Raw genomic sequence first — 21,073 nt, 5'->3', positions numbered from 1 at the left:
GTCCTGAATTAAGAAAAAAAAATGGTGTTTTTTGATACGTCCCAGCAAAAATAAAACGAAGTATTTCCAAAAAAAAAACAATTTTCACTTCTTAATAACTTCCAAAAAAGAACATAAAAATTACTTCCTGAGAATGTAATTATAACTACTCGAAAACAACTTGATTCATAAAATGTTGTCTATCATCCCAAAGTCCACACTGTCAGCTTGATATAAAGGCTCAATATCTGACATGTCTTCTTTCTGTTTTGAAATATCTTCACCTAAAGTTTATATAACAATATATATACGAAAACTATATATTTTTTACATTTCGCTATTCTTTAAAAAAAACTTAAACATTCTAAATTTTCCACAATTTTTCCTATGAGAATATCTTTTGAATTGCTTAAAAAATCTGCTGTAGTTTCTGAGATATCATCCGTTAAATTTGTCGGACGGACAGACATCATTAAGTAGAATCAGAAAAAGATTTTGAGTCGATTAAAACATTGTCAGGTAGTTTTGGATCATTTGTTTTGTTAAGTAATATTAATTACATAACTCTCAGACAAAATTATCTCATGAACGGATTTTTCGAATAACATTGATGTTAAAAAAGCCTATTGCTTATACCCTGTATACCAACCTAACCATGTCTGGCAACATATTTTGGACTATGCTCGCTATAAACTAATATGTTATAGTCGGTACAGGTCGTCTGTACTTTCAATAGATCATAATAGAACCCCAGTAGACCGGGGTTAAGTCTTACGGTATTTTACGTTTCGATTAGTGGTTAGCCTGGTAGAACGGAAGTGGTGGGTTAGATGCCCACCTGTTAACCAGGTCCCATAGAGGATTAGAGAATTTCTTCAGATTTTATGACTATATATCCTACTTTCAAACTAACTAATGGATCCATTTTAGTAATGATTCGATGAAAAACATATTCTTCGATAGCTTACAAGCTCCAAAATGTTTTGAATTTCTATATTTCTGAGAAAGTAAAATTTAAAATCAGGACCATACGAAATTTTTTTGCAATTATTTTTTATATCAATCAAATATTGAAATTTAAAAAAAATCAACAAATTATTTTAAAACTATAAATAATTTAAAAAAAATCATTGCACATTTCAAACAAAATTAACATATTTAAATCAGCTGCAATTCCATTATTATACAATTTTTTTTTTTTTTTAATTTATCACTTTAAAAAAATTAAGCTTGCAACAAAAAACTTTATATTTTCCACGACAATTTTCTGACCTGCAAATTTTGTTATGAATATTAGCTTAGAAAAACTTTTAAAAGTAGGTTTTGTTTCCAAAGACCCAAGACAAGTGTGTCTTTTGAGAATGTGTTGTTGGCAGTTGTAATTTATAAGAAATCGTTTTCTTATTTGCAATATTTGTTTGTAATCCATCTAAGATAATATTGAAAATATTTGTGAGCTTAAACACAAACAGGTTTGCTTTTTGTATGGAAATAAAGAAAAATATTTATAGCTTTCTCAACGTAACTCAAGAAATACACTGAAAAAAATATTGAAATTTCATTGCATTTATATTGCTTTCGTACAAAATTGGCATCCATTATAATTATGACTTGAATTTAAGCCCTTAATTTTCTTTCAGTGTAACTTGCAAATTTGTATACAAAACATTTATATTATTCAACACCAATCACTTCTATGATCATTTATAAATAATGTGTGTTTTTTTAACTTTAAGATTTTATTGCCAAAGGAAGGAGTTATAAGTTGGAAAAAATTTTAAACAGAAATAAATGCATGTGAAATATATGAAAAAATTATAAAAAAATGAATATGTTTGGAATGTGTTTGTTGTTCAACGAACAAGTGTGTCTTTTTGAATACAATTTATATTATTTTCGTTGTGAGTTTTTTTTCTCTATTGCTCAGAAACAAGTTGTGCCAATGACTTAAAGAACAAATATTTTTTCAACAATTTAGCACGTTACGAAATTTAAAACCAATTTAAAAAAACTCAAATGACTTGTTGCTGAGTTACAACAACTAAAAGATTTTTTATTCAAGCAGATATTTGTTCATGTTGTTGGCAAAGTTGTTGCAGAATAAATATAAGTCAACTTTAAGAATTAAGAGTTTTTTTATTAGTTAGAATTATAGGAAAATTTTGTTGTAATTTATGGGAAATATTTACCAACATATATGTTCCAAATACTATATAAAATTATTAACAAATAACTCAATTATAATTAAGTTATAATGTTTAAAAAATTCATTAAATGTTTAATTTTCAGAATAATTGGAAACTAAAAGCTCACGTAAAGACCTATGTTGAGTAAAAAGGTTGGGAAACTCTTAGGGGATTATTTTGTAAATCCCTTCCCTTTCCATCACCTCGCTTAATTTTTCTTATAAATTGTTTTCAACGTAAAGTGAATTATTTTACAAAATAATTAATATATTGGTTGTATATCTTAGAAATTGGGGAATCAGAACAGGCGATTTAAATCGATTTTTGTCTTTATTAAGTGTTATGTAATTTTGTTTAATACATAATTCTCATGCATTTGTTCCATCAGTTTCAACTTGCGAGAGATGATTTGTGCAGTTCAGAAGTGGTGATTTTGACATTAAAGACGAAGACTGATCATGCCAGACAAAGAAGTTTAAGTACCAAGAGGTATTACTCTCGATTATTGTCAAACTCAGAGTTTTCAATAGAACTACTCAAGCAGTAAATTTTAACCTAATCCTGCTACTCAATTTACCCAGAAATAGGAAAAGTAAGCACCATATGAATAGACGCTTTGAATTACGAGACCTTGAAGTACGATTTTTTATGTCCGAAATACAGAAGAAACACAGTTTAACACCAACTCATTACGATAAAGCGAAACGTAAGAAAAGACCTTCTAACAAACCAATTCAACATCAATAGCCTTAACGCTAAGGCAATACACTGTATTAGAACGTATCTCAGAAACACAGCGCTGTCTCTGAAATACGCTTCACTTCAGAAAACAACCTCTGAAGTTGACTTGATTCATTAAAAGATTAACAAATCATTTAGCGAGGGACGCAAAAGTTACAAGGGGCCACACCAATAACCTAACGGAGGCCACACCTGTTAAGATTATTTAAAAAGTGCTTGGGAAGTGTTTGTTCCGATCGACTACTATTAGCATCGATCGTTGCAGAACAATGTCTTTAAAATACGCTTCAGAAGACATCATCTGATTTGGTCTGTTTCCTTCTTAACCTCAAATGGTGAATTTTTTTTAGCTAGGCGTCCATTAGTTGCTAGATTAATATTGTAAAAATATTTTAAAATAAAAAGTGAAGTTTCAAACTGTCGATAGATAAGAAACTTTCTAAGTACAATTTGCTCCACTGTGCCTTTAGAAACTTTCGAATTTAAATACTTTAAAATTAAATTTATAAAATTGTATTTGCCAGAAAAACTTTACTCATAATTCTAAACTAACATGCTCATACATACGTGTAAGTGACCTCAAATAAATTAATTAATATTTCAAAAAATCTATTCATACAACATAGAAAATCTATAAACACTTATGTACACAAAAGAAAAATTATGTGAACATTATTTTAGAATTTCCATAATGGCTCAAACACTTTATCACACACAACTACACCATTTCCAATGGTATTGTTTCTACAATCTATGATATCCTCAAAATTCCTATGAACTTCAAATCAACATAAGTTGCAGAACACTTTTCTTTACAATATCGGTTGAGTAGTTCTGGACACTCAAAATTTGTGCAGAATAATGATTGTATTATTACTACAATAGGACTGTTTTAAAAACTTTACTTACCCGGTAAGTAGCAAACAATATTGAAACAAACTGTAAATATTCTTTGGATGAATAACTACTTATTTTTTTCGGAACTAAAACCGGCTTCACAGTTTTTTTCTATGATTGTAAATTCGCTTACTTAATGCTTCATTAAGTTGTGTTGTCAACATTACATAATGTGGTCGTACGTATGTATATACTTTGACAACGAATGTTATTGAAAAATTATAAACGCTTTGGTGTCAATTTAATACCAGATATCTATATTTTTGCCCTCTTTGTGTACGAAATGTAGAGAATAAAAATTAGGAAATTCACACATATTGAAGAAATTTCTGATTGTATTTTAAAGAATTCTAAAAAAACATTAATAATAATCTGAAATATTTTGGGATATGGTGTAGAATTATGTAAAAATAATGGTCTGGTAAACTGAGTCACTTTAATACTACAATTTGAACCAAAAAGTACTTGGGCATGTACATATGTAAGTAAGTGAGTGACAGTCTGCCCGGGTATGTTGTACAATGTTTGCTATTTTACCACAAACAAAATCTAAATAAATTGTGTAATAATTTATGATTTAATTGGCCTTATTCCAAATTATGCTTCATATTTGTTGTTGAACTTTTGTTTGAATTTTGTGAGAAACACAGACAAGTATCATTTAGAAAAAAATCTATGAAAATCATAAAGAAATACAAAGGATTTTAAATGCATGCCAAGCCCTCAAAAAATATAAACAAAAAATGTTGTTTAAACAAATGACAATGACTTTATTTATTCATGACTTTTATTTTGCTTGTTTTTTTTCTCTTTTAGTATTCTAAGCAATAAGTACTTTGTGAAACCATTAAATGATTGGTTAAATAGAAATGAATAGTTTCATGGCCTTAATTATTTATTTTGATTTTTTTTCTTTTTTTTTTGAAGGGAAAATAATTAGAAGAAAAAAATGCAAAAATTGCAATTATTGTGGAAAAAATGCCATTAAGAATATTAGGAAAAAAAATGTTATATAAAATGAATGACAAGATCACATGGCTACGAGGGGTGTTCAGAAAATTACATTGAAAGGTTTTTAAATAAAATACAAAAACTCTTAAACGATCTGGAAGAATACATACAAAACGTGCTAAAATTTATATAGGAAATTGCCATACAATTTCGAACTTTAAAACATAAACTATAAGCACGACTTAAAATTACCAGAAATGTTTTCAAATCTACTCATAAACAACAAAAAAAATAATTTCAATGTCATCAATATTAAATAAAAATAATATAAATAATATGTTAAAAACTTAAATACTTAAGCTTATAGAAATGTGTTAAGTCCATGATTAAGAACAATTTTCTTATTTGTCTTTTAAACCGCAAAATCAAGAAAAAAAACTAAACTAAAGAATATTTGTTTAATCGTTGAAAAGAAAGTTAGTAGTTGTTAATCTTTTGTGGAAAATATTGGAAAACAACAGTAAAGAAAAAATTGAAAAAAATACAACAAATTATGTTAATGTGCCATCAACACATCGACCGACAGAGAGTCAACCACACCGCCATAATCACACACATTCACTGCACTTTAATCTATTACACATTTTCTTACATTTTTTTTTTTTGTTTCCTCTATCTTGTATGTGTCTTTAGTGTTAAGCCTCTTATTTAGTTGGAAAAATCATCAGTTTAAAAAATTCTAATAAACACTAGCTAGTATTTAAAATGTTTTTACATTGTTGTAAACATGATGTGTGTGATTTACAGAGTTTTAAAAGAATGAAATATTTAAAGTGTTTATCGCTTACATAGAATAATAGTAAACAAAGACCTGCTTTTAAAAAGTCTGCCTTATCGACCAATCTCTTTTTATACTTAATCGATATCTGTCCAATCTGTATATGTTTATAGAAGTTAAGATTTATAGTCTAAAGTTGGGTATGGATTCTTTTCAGAGGAACGCCAGATGTCTACGAGTTTGCTTCTGATTTGATGTAACATACATAATATGTACATCCTCCTTTCAAACAATTTCGAATGAAATTCATAGGCTCTTACAAATCTATACAGATGAAAAAACCGGTAGAAGTGTACCGAAATTAATACAATCAGCTTACCACATTTGTAGACAACGGATGTGTATACAGTTTTAATAACACCAAGTTATCATTTTGACAACGCATCGTTGGCATGGTAACAACCCATTAATGTCATTTCGTTAATTTTGTTAATTTGATAACGTCGTGTATTTTTTATATTATTGTTGTTAATTTGACAACTATTCGTACATACTTTGACAAAGGATTTTATTAAAAAATTATAAACACTATGTTGTCAATTTGGTACCAAGAGTGTATAATTTTGAAACTTCTTTGTTTCCCTCTGTATGTACTTTTTAGATCCGATACAAGTCTTCACACATATCATTTACATATATTTTTCTACTATCGTGCTGATCGATGCTGTGACAAAATCGAGGTAAACGAAACAATTCTATGGACTTACATTATCACTGAGAAAGAATTTTCTTAAAATCTAGAATAGTTCCAGTGACATTAGTTTATAAGAAGTGACAATTTTTGTAAACAATTTTGAGGGTTCCAATACCGGTGATATTGGGTTATAAGAAATGACATGATAGCAATTCTTGTAAACTAATGATCGAGTTTGTAGATTAAGGGTTCGAAAGCCGTGTTTGGAAGATCTGTATTATATATTGATGATCCCGTCGATCTTTCTTAAAGACAAACACTCAAAAGTTCGTTGAAAGAAATCAATCGAATTCAAGGTGATAGTTTAGCGCCCTATTCATAAGCAACATTAAAAGGTAGCGATTTTCACAGATCAACCTTAATTATATTTTTGTATTCAGAAAATCTAGGAGGAAATTAGAAAAGTAATTTATAAACTTTGATCGCAGCTTTGCCAATCCTCAGAGTCAGGTTAATTGAAACTATTACATCTACTTTGTTTAGCAGACAACAGGCCGTCAAGAATTATCTTACGATCTATGATCCTCTGATCAGATAAAACCACATTTCTATTCGGTTTTATAAAACGTAAACAATCCTACCAAATTATACAATTTTACTTTGAGAATCGGTAAGTGCTTTTTTGATTTCTTTAATAATAAACAGCGACATGACCTGACTTGTGTCATTATTCAGGTGAGATCATAGATTTAATGAAATCAAAATTTGAATACAAGTTGACTTCAAGAAATCGAACTGTCAAAATGCTAGCGTTTTGAAGAACAGCATTGCTCGACATAAGCAATGCACAAAAGTTGGCTTAAATGTAGACATCAAGCTTTTTTTTGAGTTTATAAATAATTAATATGTTTTCTTTACCTGATACATTATATTGTAATAGTACAGTTAAGTGCTTACCTTGCATGAATGCTGAAACGAAAAAGAATAAAGAAATAAGTTAAGTTTGTAGAAGAAAAATCTAATAATGTTAAATGAAATTTAGTTATTGTTTATTTTCTCTCCTTTAAACTTTAAATTATTTAAATATTTTTCAAGTATTGTTAATGAGCAAACAAACATATTTTAATTTTAGTGATTTTTTTATTTTTTCCACGAAACAAATAATTTTTCGTAAATATTTCTAATGACAACATTTTATAAGTTAGTCTGTGCTTATCTATGACAGTAGACGACACTTTATACTTAGTCAGAGATATTAATATATTCCCTGCTTTTATACAGTCAAACACCACCATTCTCAAACATCTATCTTTCTATCCATCCATTTTCTCACATTTCATCCACACTTTCATTGCACGTCAATGCATTTTGTTTAAACAAACAAAAAATATTTTATGAAAAAAAGAAAATAAAATAAAAATCATAATTACTCGTATTCATACAACTGCCACCAGCAGCTGCATGCAACCAAAACAGCAAACATTGACAGTACTTTGGTATAATTGCACATGCTGATGCTGATGCTGCTGCTGTAGTTGTAGTTGACAGCAACTATAAGTATGTTGTATGTATATTTAAACTTATATGTAGTTGCATTTACTTATGCTGGCTGGCTAAATGGTTGGTGGTTGGTTGGTTAGTGCAACCAGCCAGTCAGCCAGCATTATCAACAGCAGGTTGTCAAATGAATTTCTATGTATATGTCTGTCTATCCGTCCGTGTGTCTGTCTGTCGTTCGGTCTGTATCTGTGTAAATTTGTAAAATCCATAGAAAATTCTATTAAATATAATTTTTGCTTCATCATCTATGAAAATATAAAATACATACTCTCAAACATTTACTTAAATTGTGTTGACATTGTCTGGCAAATAAAAAAGAATTATAAATATACATATTTTCCAAAAAAAATTCTCATCATCATCACACTATGATTTGGAAAGCTTTATATAATTTAACTTTTTGTTGTTGTCAGTGTCAGGTTTTCCTACTTTTTTGCTCGTTTTGGCTTTTGTGATCATAAAAATTATGCTGGCATCACCTGTTTTAATTGCTCAAAAAAAATGTATACGCCAAAAACTTTTGCTTTGCAACTTCATTATAAAATTGTTTGTTTGCTTTTATTGTCGCAAAAGAATTTTGTTTGTTAAACTAAAGATATATTAAAAAAAAATTTACTAAACTAATGATCAAAAGGGTTCATAGCAAAAAAAATAATAATAATAAACAAACAAAAATTGCACCTGCTTGCATCTGATAACTACTGGTTTTTTTGGTTAAAAAAATGCCAACAGAAAAACAGAAATCTAGTAAAAAAAAATTGTTGTAAATTTAAATACCCTACATACACGGACGCATAGCACAAGTGTATGTAAATAGTTGATAGTATGTGTGATTAAACCGGAAAAACTTCATGTGTACAGAGTAGGTTCAAATTTAATACAAATCTATTTGAGTTAAAAAGGAAAATATTTTATAATATGGTATTAAAAATGGCATCGTTTATATCTGGATTTTGCGCAATTAATTTTTTCACAGCTATATTTTCCTGCATATACTACTTTGTAGCCGTACTAGTTACACTTTGCATTACTGTGAAAGGATTTAATAACTTGATAATCTTTAAATAGACACTTTATAGCCTTATTAAGTGTACATAACTTTACAAAAAAATTAGTGATTCGCCGAAAACCAGCAAAAATAAGACGATGTACTTCCAAAAGAATAACATTTATCACCACTCTTAAAGTAGCTCTAAGTGAATTATTTTACCTTCTGTAAAAGTGATGTTTATTGACTTCCAATGAAACGAAAAGTATCCATTTTTTTAAATTGTACTGAAATTTTTTAAATTAAATCGATTTTATTTTGGAGATAATTGATAAATGCGTGTAATTTCACTTCCTAATAAATTCCAAAAAATAACATAAAAATTACTTCTTGAGAATGACTTCAGATAAAAAGGACATTCCTCCTATGACAAGCATGTGTTAAAATCAACACTTCTTCATGTCTTTTTCAGTGCTTCCATGGAGAAAATTCTACTTTTTTCGCTTCTTTTTTGCTGGCAATGCTTCCGTCGCACAGTTTTGAACTTTGTTGTTCAAGGTAGGTGGTAATAGTGTCTAGATCATAAGAAATTAGTTAATGCTTAAAAAACTGTCTGTCTTTAATATGTTATTGAAAAGTAGTTACTCAGTAGAAGTTTTACTAGTTCCTATTGACTAGTATCTGACTGTACTGTCGATAATATTACGCAGGTGACATGACGTTTCACAAAACGATCTTTAAGGAGGGTAAGACAGGGTATATGAGCATGAAGGGTAGGTCCTCACAGCTCTAAATATGGATGGTCTTCTGCAGTTCTTGAGTGATTTATTTGTCAATTGGCAATCAGAATTTGCATGCTCACAGTAGGATAAGGGTTATGGAAGGAAGGCTGAACTCATGGTATTAAAGCCGTCTATCTTGTTCGGTTTGTCAGTCGCCAAATGAAAGATTTATCTGATTGCACGACAAGGTGCCTTAATCAAACAATCATTACAAGAAAAGTCCAGTGGCAACTTTAGTTTAAGGTCTCGGCTAAACTAAAGTAATGAAAGTAAACTAAAGTAATGAACCACCGTGAAATAAGGCCTTCAAGGCAGGTATTCACGTTAAGCACTTCGACATTCGTGTGCTTCTTAAACGTTCACTTTGTTCAAGTACTTGAGCTATCTAATGTCTGGCCATTGCTGTAACGTTTGCGACCACGCAGATGGGATGGCCACTGTTGAGTCGGTAATTGCACATACAGACGAACCGGTAGTCTTTGTTCTTACTCACAAAGAACACACTATGGTAAATCTGGTATTAACAAAGTTTTCTCTGAATATACCTGGACAAGGAACTAAAATTCAAATGTATCACTTGTATATGATACTTTTCATTCATCATCTTTCAACCCAATACAGTTCTCATTCATTCAACCAACTGACTATCCAGGATATGGTCTTGCGGGTAACCAATTTCCACCTGTTGTACCAGATTATGTCGTTTTCTGGTTTGACCCATGTCAAATAAATCCAAGAAGTATCCGAAGACTGAAATGACATTACAAGTTTATAGTTCCGACAGCCTATAGATACTCCGGGATTGCAATTACACCAATATGGGGTCAATATAACATGACACCGGGAGAGAATTGACAGCTCTGTTTTAAAAGTTTACTCTCTCTTAGATACAGCAAATAAAATCTGCCGCCAAAATGGTGAATAATTATATGAATATAAGGAGGGAAACCTCAATAATCTGTTGGTTCACCTGAAGCACCTAAATCGAATTATTTAAAACCCCAATTTCAATAGAGTAATCGCTAATAAATTGTTTTTAGTATTACTGAACTTACAATAATAAAAACGAGAATATGCCCATTACTGCTCTAGGGCAAATAAAACCTTCTTTTTGTAATTTTTTTTTATAGCTTTCCTCTTTTTTTGTAGCTTTAGTAGAAAAAAAAAGGATTTTTGTAATTGAATTTCCTTTGAAACTAAAACAGGAATTTTCCTCTAAAAACCACAATTATTCGTATATTTTCCAATAAATTATAAAAATGTCATATTTTTCCAAAGTTTTAGTTTTTTTACTTATATGCTTAATAACCGCATAAATGTTGTTAAAAAAAAAACCCAATAACTTTAGCAATACAACCTCTCTATTAAGGTTTATAAAGAGTTTATGGCGTATTTTGTTTTGGATTTTCTTAACGTGTTTTTATGTTTACATTCAAGCCAGTTCGTTGAAATTAAATAATGTTAAAATTTGTTATTGTTATTATGTATTTTATGTATGTTTTTGGTTAACGAAATGTTGCCATTAACCGCAAAATAAATAAAATACATTTATATATATTTTTACGTTGAATTCGTTGTGTGACTCAAGTTCTTTAAACGTTTGATACGTTTAAGTATTTTTTGTTTTTTTTTATTATTATTGTGCTCGTATATCAGTCCGTTGTTATATATGAGTATTTATTTTTTTTTTTAATTTTATTTTCTGATTTTCATGGTGTTTAAAACTCGTTTTCAATAGAATCGAAGTAAAAATTTGGTTTTTGCTCTTTTTATTTTTATCGTAGCTTTTAAGCATGAATGCCGTTTTAATTTAGATACACGATTTCATTTATTTATTTTGGGTGTGGAGAACTTTTTCATGCTTTTGTCATTGCGGCTGCTAACAACAAAATCAAATAAAATATTTGAAATTCTTAAAGATTCAATGCGTTTTTTTTTTTTTTTTTGTAAGGATTTGAAAATGTAGTAAAATACTGGTGAATAATAGTAGGTGCATATGTATGTGTGTTAAAAGGAAACATAAGAATTAAAGAAGTTTTTTTCGAGCGTTATTTGTGTCAAAACACAGTGAGTGGCTTTAGATTTGCTAGTGATTGATTTATCGAAGCATAAAATTTGGAAGACCAAGGTTATGTGGCTCTTAAAAGAGCCATGTTTTAAATTTATGGCAAATATTTAGCATATATCTTTTTTGAGTTTAAAAATAACCCAGCAAACAAAATGTTAATAAGTTAATTAAAAAATAAAATGTTTAACACATAAAGTCAGCTCATTATTATCATACGTGTAAGAATATATGGATACAAACGAATTGAATGTATGCTAAGGCATACAAAAGGAGAGTGTGTAATCGGTTATGTATTTCGAATCATAAGAAAATTTAGAAAAAATAACTAAAATATTTAGATTTATTGAATATTGGTTTCATTTAAGGAAAATAGCACTTTTATCATGGCCAGACCAAAAAGAGTCAATTAGAGGCATTTGATCCAGAAGAAGGAAAAATATGTGAAATACCAATAGAAGCCTTGAAACCTCGAAAAACCATTTTGAATTCCGAAATGTTGCTTGAATAGTTAAATTAATTATATTGCAACAAATCATTACTTGCAATAGAGATATTACTATAATCCGAAGCGAATTAATTGCGTAAAAACTGAACAACACACCACTGCCCCTTTGTGTATCTTACACGCAGGTTGTACATAGATGTTTCGGTTCATGTTCAAGCACTTTGCTCAAGTACTCTCTTGCCATAGTAGTCACGTTGGGGAAAGACAGGTGTCATAAGCAAGCTAAATCTACCCCGGCATAATGTCGCCCAAGCAGACTAGAGGGACGTAATTAGTAGTCCGAAACACGGACAAGACAAGACTTCATTTCAGTAGTCACAAAGACTCAATGTGATAAGTTGAGCATACACCCAACCATGTAGGATATTTTCATTATTAGCTCAAATTCAACATTTTATCAATCCACAGTCATGCTTTGTTATTCGTACCGCTCCAGCATGTATCGTGAAAATCATATTAACCGTGTAGCAGTCTTTTAACCAAGCAACCCTCTTTCCGCGATTTGGGTTTCAACCACAACCACTACGTGGATCCCGAAGGAACCTTAACCAACGGACCAGTCAGTCCTGCGGGCAACTGAACACCCGTAGTACCATATTATGTGGTGCTCTGGTTCGACCTCTTTTCAATTTATGCAAGGACTAGGCCAGGCAGTAAATTATAAAAAAACAATTTATAGTTTCGGTATTGGTAGCACCTATCTAGCCCCGGATTGCAATACACCATGATATGACACTCATCAAGGAAACATGCCCGGGGGGCAACAGTAACAACAGTGACTTAGTCGTATTTTTTCGGATTTGACCGTACAGCCTTTTCGATTAACTATGTGTAACCAATTCTTTCAAACACCGATATCGCTATGTTTACACCTTTTCTGTATGGAAGCAAGAGATTCCTTTGATTCGAACATTAATAGTAGTCTGTCATTCTGGATATAATCGGTTTTATTTCTAGCAGAAACTTTGGAAAAGCAGCGACCAACAGGATCGATAGTGATTTAGTTTTATTCTTTCAAACTAGCTAACTATCTAACTAATTCTTACGAAACTAGTCTTTTTTTGCCGCACTAAATTACACACTCAAAGGCTTAAACATATTACGATAATTTGTTAAAATTAAAACAAAAATTCCAGCCTATTAGGATTCTCCTTGTTATGGAGTTCTCTAAATGGCGTGTTGTTTTTATTGGACAAGATGTGTAAGTAACAAAAAGTAAAACATAAATATAGTTAAAAATAGCTCAATACCAAACCACCGACCAAAGGACCATTATAACAAAGAAAAAGAGGGAGGAAAAATTCAAAACAAAGGTAACCGTAACCGGATTTTTCATGTGGACTTTCCAACAAACCACAAGCAAAAAAAAAAATACTAAGAAAAACAGCTGCACTTTTTTTTAGCCAAGATCATATTGAAAGGAAAAAAACTCTTTAAAGTTGCTGCTGTTAGTTAGGCCTCTTATGTAGCAGTAGGAGATTCTAAATGTTTGCAGCAGAAGCAGCAAATAGAAACAACTTCTCTACTTAATTTTAGACGAGTTTTTAGCCATTTATTATATTGACTTGTTTAAAACTAAATGCCATAAAAACCTTTTTGTAAAAAAAAAAACAAAAATCTTAAAGAAAACCTCAACCACATTTTGCCACACCACACAATTGCTTCTTCCATGCGATGCTCCTCTGTGTGTTGTAAGAAGTGTAGTAACTTGTACTCTTTTGTGACAGGCAACTTCTTATAGGTTGCCAAGTTTTCTTTCCACTTTTTGTTGTTGTTGTACCACACATTGTATGCAACTTTTGTTTGCAACTGAGCTGCAAGCAGCCAGAGCATTATGGAGTTAAGCAAAAGTAACAGCAAGAAAAACATTTTAAATGCATTAAACTTCAATAAAACCAAAAGTAATTCTTTTTTTTAAGTTTAAAATAGAAAAAAAATAATAATAATAGAAAACAAAACAAACCAGTTGTTGTAGTTTGTTGAAATGCATTTGTAAATCCTTTTAAATAATTTCACTGAAAGAAAAATTGTATATATTTTTTTAAAGAATATCAGTCACAGAGGAAGTTTACGATTAAAACAACACATCTGTATTTTATAGTGTAGTTATCTTTTATCAAATAAAATTTGATTTACTTAATTCTTTGAGTGTATTTTGTATTTCTATTGCCTTCCCCATATTTGTTTAGTGTATTTGAGTATGGCAATAAATTTGTTCAGGCTGTTAATTTATGTATGTAAATATAAAAATATATTTAAACTAACTTTCAACAGGGTTCTTTAAATACACATGTTGTTTTATTTATTTCTGTTTTTTATTTATTTTATTAAGCCTTCAAAGGTAAAATAATAATAAAAAATACATCTTTTGTCAACTAAAAAGTGAATGACTTTTAAAGCTGGTGTAATATTTAGTGTTAAATAAAAGCAGAAACACAAAATATTTACGTTTATTTTTAGACATTTTAATGGAAATAGAATTTTAAAAAATATTTTAAAATTTAAATGGGAAAAATATATCGTTCTTTATATTACCAGGTTTGGGCAGATAGACGGACGGTTTTAAAACATTTTTTCTCAGTATGACCCGATAGACTAGTTGTTAATATTATGCATTTTATGAACTGGTATTATAACTAGGTATACCCAGTGTAAAAACTCCATTTTACGTTTACGAGAACTAATAGTTTTTCACAAATACGTTTTGTATTCAAATGGATTGGTAGCCCGCCCCTTTTGCTCCAAATGGTCACATTGATGTCAAAGTTGTTCGTGCTAAGTTAGAGGACTGTACCTCTAATAATTATAACAGAAAAACATTTGTGTATTTAATTCACATAAAATGTGCCACGCCCCCTATTACTAGTACATTTATATATATATATTTTCCAAATGTTTACATGGATGTCAAAGTAGTTGTTGCAAAAGTAAAAGTTTCTAGATTAAATAAATTTTCAGATGTACTAATTTTAATATTTCATTTACATGGTAAGTGCCACACCCCCTTTTGTAAGTATGCCCACTTTTTGTTTTTAATATTTACATTGATACTAAAGTGAATCCGCAAAAAATTTTAGTACTCATAAGTATTACATATTTTCTCAGATATTCTAAATTAAAATCTTCCTTATAGGAGCAGTGGCATGCCCACTAGAGGTTCCTCCTTAGTTGTGGGATAGTTTTCAAGAAGACGCTTTGAAAAATTCAGACAAACATACAGACACACATAAAAATGATAATTAGAAACCGATTTTCATTATATTTCAAATTGTCTAATCAAATCGATAACTTGAAGCAAAGTTCACTTTAATACTATAGTTTATTTCAGAGATTTTAACGTCAGATTTTCAATACCAAAATATGTGAGTCTTCTTCGAAAAGCTGAAATTTAAAATTATTATAAGAGATTGTTGATAGATTTTTTAACAATTTCCGGACGCTTCAATCTTGGGTCTAAATAAGTCTAAGCGTCTTATGGTTAGAGATAATTTATAAACTGTAACTTTATAGCCGATTTTTTATTTGTGTAGGCCTATTAATTTTGATTTTACAAACTGAATTTTTCGATTTTAACTTAATATTAAACGATTTCTTAATGAATCAACTGTTAGCGGTCTGATGAAGATTTAAGATGAAATTTGCTAAATAGTTTAAAGTTCTACAAACAGTACTAAGATATGTTACAAACGGATTGGCAAAATCAAAGCACCTCTCCTTTGTTTCTGTTGATAGGTATAACAAATTATTATAAAATTTATTAAGCTGAAAAAATTATTTCAATTTCAATTATCATTTAAATGGCAAATAAAATGTCAGTGTTAAAATATAAAATAAACAAACAAATTGTTTACAAAATGGTTTTCATTTTAAATAATTAATTTTATTAGCATTATTAGTTAAAAATACAGAGATTATCAATATATTTGATTATTATTCACATACTAATAACAACAAATTATGACAAATTTTTGGCGAATATGTATGAAAAGACGGACTATAAGCGACTTCTGTTTGTTGATATTTTGTAACTAAGTAGTTATTTCAATAATAAGGAGTATAAAACGTATTTTTAAAAAAAAACTTTATAAACTACTTTTCTGTTATTATTTTAACTTACTCTCGCTTACAAATAAGTAGTTAAATAAGTCATTATATGTATATAGTAAGTTATTTTATTTTATTAGGCATTATTTAATGATTGCATTGTATTGTACTATGATTATAATTTTGTTCTACTATACTATGATAACATTTAATTCATTACTGAACTACTGAAAAGTGGTTTATTTACAAGTCATTACAAAGTATTTCTCTGGTAATAAAGTTTTTGTTTAGATCCGCGTTTTATTTTATTTTGGATGGGTTTATGGACTAATACTACAATTGTGAATACAGTTCTTAATTAAATATAATTTTTCTAACCAAGTCTCAAAATATCTAATATCAATATTTTAAACCTTGATTTTTTGGTAATTTTGTTTGATCAAATGCCAATTATTTTTACAAATCTGGGTAAATAAGGGCATGCACCTCAAATTAAAAAAAGAAAAATACAAAAAAAAAATCTTTTCAACTAATACTTCCAAAATAAACCTGGATATTTATTTGCTTTTTTATCATATTAAACAGGTCATAAAAAGAATCTTCTTTTGATAGAAAAAACAACACCTATATTAGTACTACATCCAGCTTTAAAAAAAACCTTTAACATGATTTGTTGATTTATAATATACCATCGAACCTTTGGATTTCATATGAAAAATATAAAATCTCTGTGCTTTAGTAACTGAACGAACCACACAATATGTGTGTATGTAGTCCGTCTGTCTGTCTGTAAAAACATGGCAGAAATCTTAAGAATTAAATATAAAAAAATCTATAAAAAAAGACTACAACATAAAAACATAAAAGTGTGTGTTTATATGATTGAAATTGAAAGAAACCTTAAGATACCAAGTTTGAAGAAGAAAAAAAAAACATAAAAAATTTCTACAAACAAAAGACCACAGAAGAGCTACCCGTACAGCCAGAGAAAAAAAACACAACATCTTTCGTAGAAAACAAAACTAAAATATTGAAAAAACAGAATCCGGTTTTAAAACCGCAAAAGAAAATTAAGTTTCTTTTGTGAAACTTTACTTAACTGAACTGAACTTTTTTCCTATCTCTTTATGTTAACGGAACAAAAATTATGGACACCTTTTGATTTTGTTAAAAGCTTAAAATAAATATAATTTTATAAACACAAAACTGTATTTTTTGTAAAGGAAAGAATTTAAGGAATTTTTCAGCAGAAAGGAGATTTGGTAAAAGATTACCAATACGTAAAATTAAATTTTTTCGTTAAAAAAATAAATATATTAAATTTTTTAAAAAATTAATTTATTATTTAAAACAATTCATAAAATGTTAAGTTTTCTTTAAACTAACAAAATAAGTATGTTTATTAAAAATTAAAATAAAAAATATTTGATTTTAATCCTACTATTTAATTTAGTATTTGAACTCCTTTAAAATTTATTATACAATTTTTATTTAAATAAATGAAATCAATTAAAATCTTAATGACCTATAATTATTTATTAAAAAAATTAAATAAAAATATAATTTTAAAAATATTTTCAATGTTTTTTTTTTAAATTTTTCTTTGTAATTTTTAAATAAACATTTTAATAAAAATCTATTTAATTATATAACAAGATAATTTTAAAATTTTCTATCCATTACAGTTTTTTCTGAGTTTTATAAAAAAAAAAAAAATTATATTAGTTTTTGTCATTAAATTTTGCTTTTAAGTATAGTTAGTACTTTTTTGTTGATTTAAGTAATTTTGTTTTCTTTTTATTTAAATATTTATTAGTTTTTTTGAGCTTTTCATGTATACACTTTCAATAAAATTAATCAATATAAAAATGTTTGTTATTTTCATATCCAAAGTTATTAGAATAAAAATAAAATCAATTTGTCATAAATAAAATTAGAATGTATGATGAAATATCGTTTTAAAAAGCTAAGTTTTAGAAAATAAATAAAAATAATGTAAAACAAAACACATTCTCCTTATAGGACTCTGACTGTTATCCTAAAAATATTTTTTTCCAAAATGTTTAGATCATTAGTATTCCAAATAAAAAACAGGTGCCACACCCCCTGTTTTGTTCTAAATAATCATATTGAAACTAAAGTGGCTCTGACAAAATTTTAAACTCAAACTGTTGTATTATGGGCGTGGCTCCTCGCCCACTATGAATTTCAAAAACGTAGCCTATAACCTTTTCCAGTCATACGGGAATAGACAGTGAAAATTTAAGGAAAATTGATTTAGCCGTTTAGTAGTCTATAAACTTCAAACATAAGAACACAACTCAGCAAAAAAGAAATTCTAAGCAAAGAAGAATTACCATTTACTCCATTAAAGTACTGAAAGAGACATGATGAAGTAATGAGGCATTGAAGGGATGTAATTTTTATTTGATTCCAAATTCACTATAACTGAAGTATATATATGTAAGGAGTGAGATCGAAAAATTCTTAACATACATATATGTTTATAAAAAAGAAACCACTAAACTTACAGCTTTATTTATTTTTTAATTTGATTCAAATTATTATTACAATTTACAAAAAAAATATTTTTATAGTTTTAATCACTAGTGATGAAATTTTGAACCCTTTTCGGAAACCCTTCCATTAACGTTTTTATAGTGCTTTCTGTCACTTTGCTCGAACATGTAGTCCATCTCCGTTTAAAATCTACCACACTTTTGGACACCTTTTTTGTACTCTTCAATTCTCTTTTAACAAGAGCCCAATATCTCTCCACTGGCCTTAGCTCCGGGCAGTTTGGAGGATTTGCCTCTCTTGGTACAAATACCACATTATTGTTCTTGTACCACTCAAGGGCTTGTTTACCATAGTGACAGGATGCCAAGTCAGGCCAAAAATAAGTGGACACATTATGAAGTCTTATGAATGGAAGCAGCCTTTTTTGTAAACATTCCTTGATGTAAATTTCGGTATTTATAGAGCCCGTTGTAACAAATGATTGGCTTCTTTTGCCGCAACTGCATATTGCTTGCCATACCAAGAACTTTCTGGGAAATTTTGTCTGCTTTTGGGTCCTAAACTTTTCTTCAACATTCCCTCGAGCATCAGCAACATAAAACTTTTGAGCTGGAAGTTGCGAAAAATCTGCCAGAACATACGTTTCGTCATCCATTATGCAGCAAGAATATTTTTTTATAAAACTTGACTTCAATTTCCGTGCTCTGTTTTTGGCCTCTAAATTTTTAGCAGCGTTCCTGTCAGGAACTTTTTGAGCCTTGTATGTTTTTAAACCTGCATTAGCTTTAACTTTTCGTACCAAATAGTCCGAGCACTGAGCTAACCGTGCTGCTTTCCTACCGGATGTGTTGGGAGCTCTTTTGAAAATGCGTTCTATTTTTTGGCTTTAGAAACATCATGTGGACCATTCCTTCTACCTGAACCAGGTTTTCTATCAACTGACAAGTTCTCCCGGTACTGTTTAATAACATTGGAAACAGTTTGACGGCAGACCTTTGTATGCTTGGCCAACTTTTTGTAAGACCAAGTTGGGTTTAGTTGAAAATATTTAATAATTTCAGTACGCACTTTTTTCTGATCACTCATTTTAATCAGATAAACAAAAAAATTAATATAATTGACATTACACATAATAACTGACATGTTTTTCAAAGGTAACTTGATCAAAAAAAAATCAAATAATACTTTGGTTGAAAAATGTAATGAAAAACGTGTGTTAAGAATTTTTCGATCTCACTCCTTATATAGAAGTCTCCTGGTACACCTCCGGGTTGTCTATAAATATGTTAACTTTTATTAACTCCCTTTTAATGTATTTTAATGTTCATAAACACAATGATATATTTCATAATAATAATGAAATTTGCAGACTTAAAAAAAAATACAAAATAGGTTAACAACAATAGAGGGTCAACTTAACCGTCCACAAAAATTTTGTACTACTATTTGTTAATGTATCTTTGGTGTATTTTAATGTTCATAAACACAATGACATATTTCATGATAATAATGAAATTTGAATTTGAAATGCAAATATAGGGTCAACTTGTCCATTCTAAATAGGTCCGGATAACAGAATCTGATTTGTTTGGCATAGATAATTCAAAAAAAAATTGTTGATAAAATGTAGAACAACCTGTCCCTTCTAGAACTATTAAAATGTATTTGGATAAAAGGACAAATTGTTCTGAAATTTTCTACATAATGAGAAAAATATATTTCAAAAAATAAATATTTATTTAGACGATTACTTTCATGTTAATCTTTTGAAAGAAAAAACACTTGCTCTTATTTAATTTATTTTCTTATTTTCTTCATTCTCAACGTTAATTATGTGTTTTATCAATTTTATCTACCTGTAAAGTAAAAAAACTAGAATTTACTACCTGTATTTAGTTAGATTCCCTATAAAATCTAATATAATATTATACTTATGATCGTTATAAGTATAATAAAATAACCACCCCTAATTTATAAAACTCCTAAAAACATTATCTGTTTTATTTAATTTTCATTATGTTTGACCTAAAAACAACAAAGTAAACTCAAATTCACCTTTTTTTATTTAGAATAGAAATAATAGAAAAGGAAAGAAGGAAAAATAACTATGGGAACTTTAATGTTTTTGGTACCTTTATAACTTAATTTTCACTCAATTTATTTCAATGAAAGAGAAAGAAAAAATGAAGAATAGCAGCACCTTTTAACTTTCTTATAAGGTGAGAAAATTATCTATTCTTTTTCTAAGGATCTCATTAGTTAAATATTTGTAAAATATTAATTTTATTTTTGTTTTTCCAAGAAACATAGTAAACACCAAAATAATTATTATTCAAGGTTGTTTTGTATTTTTTCGTTCATTTTTTTAAATTAATTGGTC

The 21,073-nt window shown here is 28.8% G+C and overlaps 1 protein-coding gene across 1 annotated transcript in view; it reads right to left on the bottom strand.

Moving 5' to 3' along the window:
- LOC111690014 overlaps nucleotides 1–21,073 on the bottom strand; it is a 202,286-nt gene that overhangs the window by 157,556 nt on the left and 23,657 nt on the right. Inside the window, exon 2 of the mRNA XM_023452479.2 lies at nucleotides 7,184–7,195. The gene's annotated coding sequence lies outside the window, so the exon portion shown is untranslated. The remainder of the gene's footprint in view (nucleotides 1–7,183; nucleotides 7,196–21,073) is intronic.

This window comes from Lucilia cuprina, chromosome 4 (assembly GCF_022045245.1).
Source record: "Lucilia cuprina isolate Lc7/37 chromosome 4, ASM2204524v1, whole genome shotgun sequence".
In the NCBI taxonomy this organism is placed as follows: domain Eukaryota; kingdom Metazoa; phylum Arthropoda; class Insecta; order Diptera; family Calliphoridae; genus Lucilia; species Lucilia cuprina.
The sequence above is the reverse complement of the archived record's forward strand: the minus strand, read 5'-3'. Positions and strand labels throughout refer to the sequence as shown.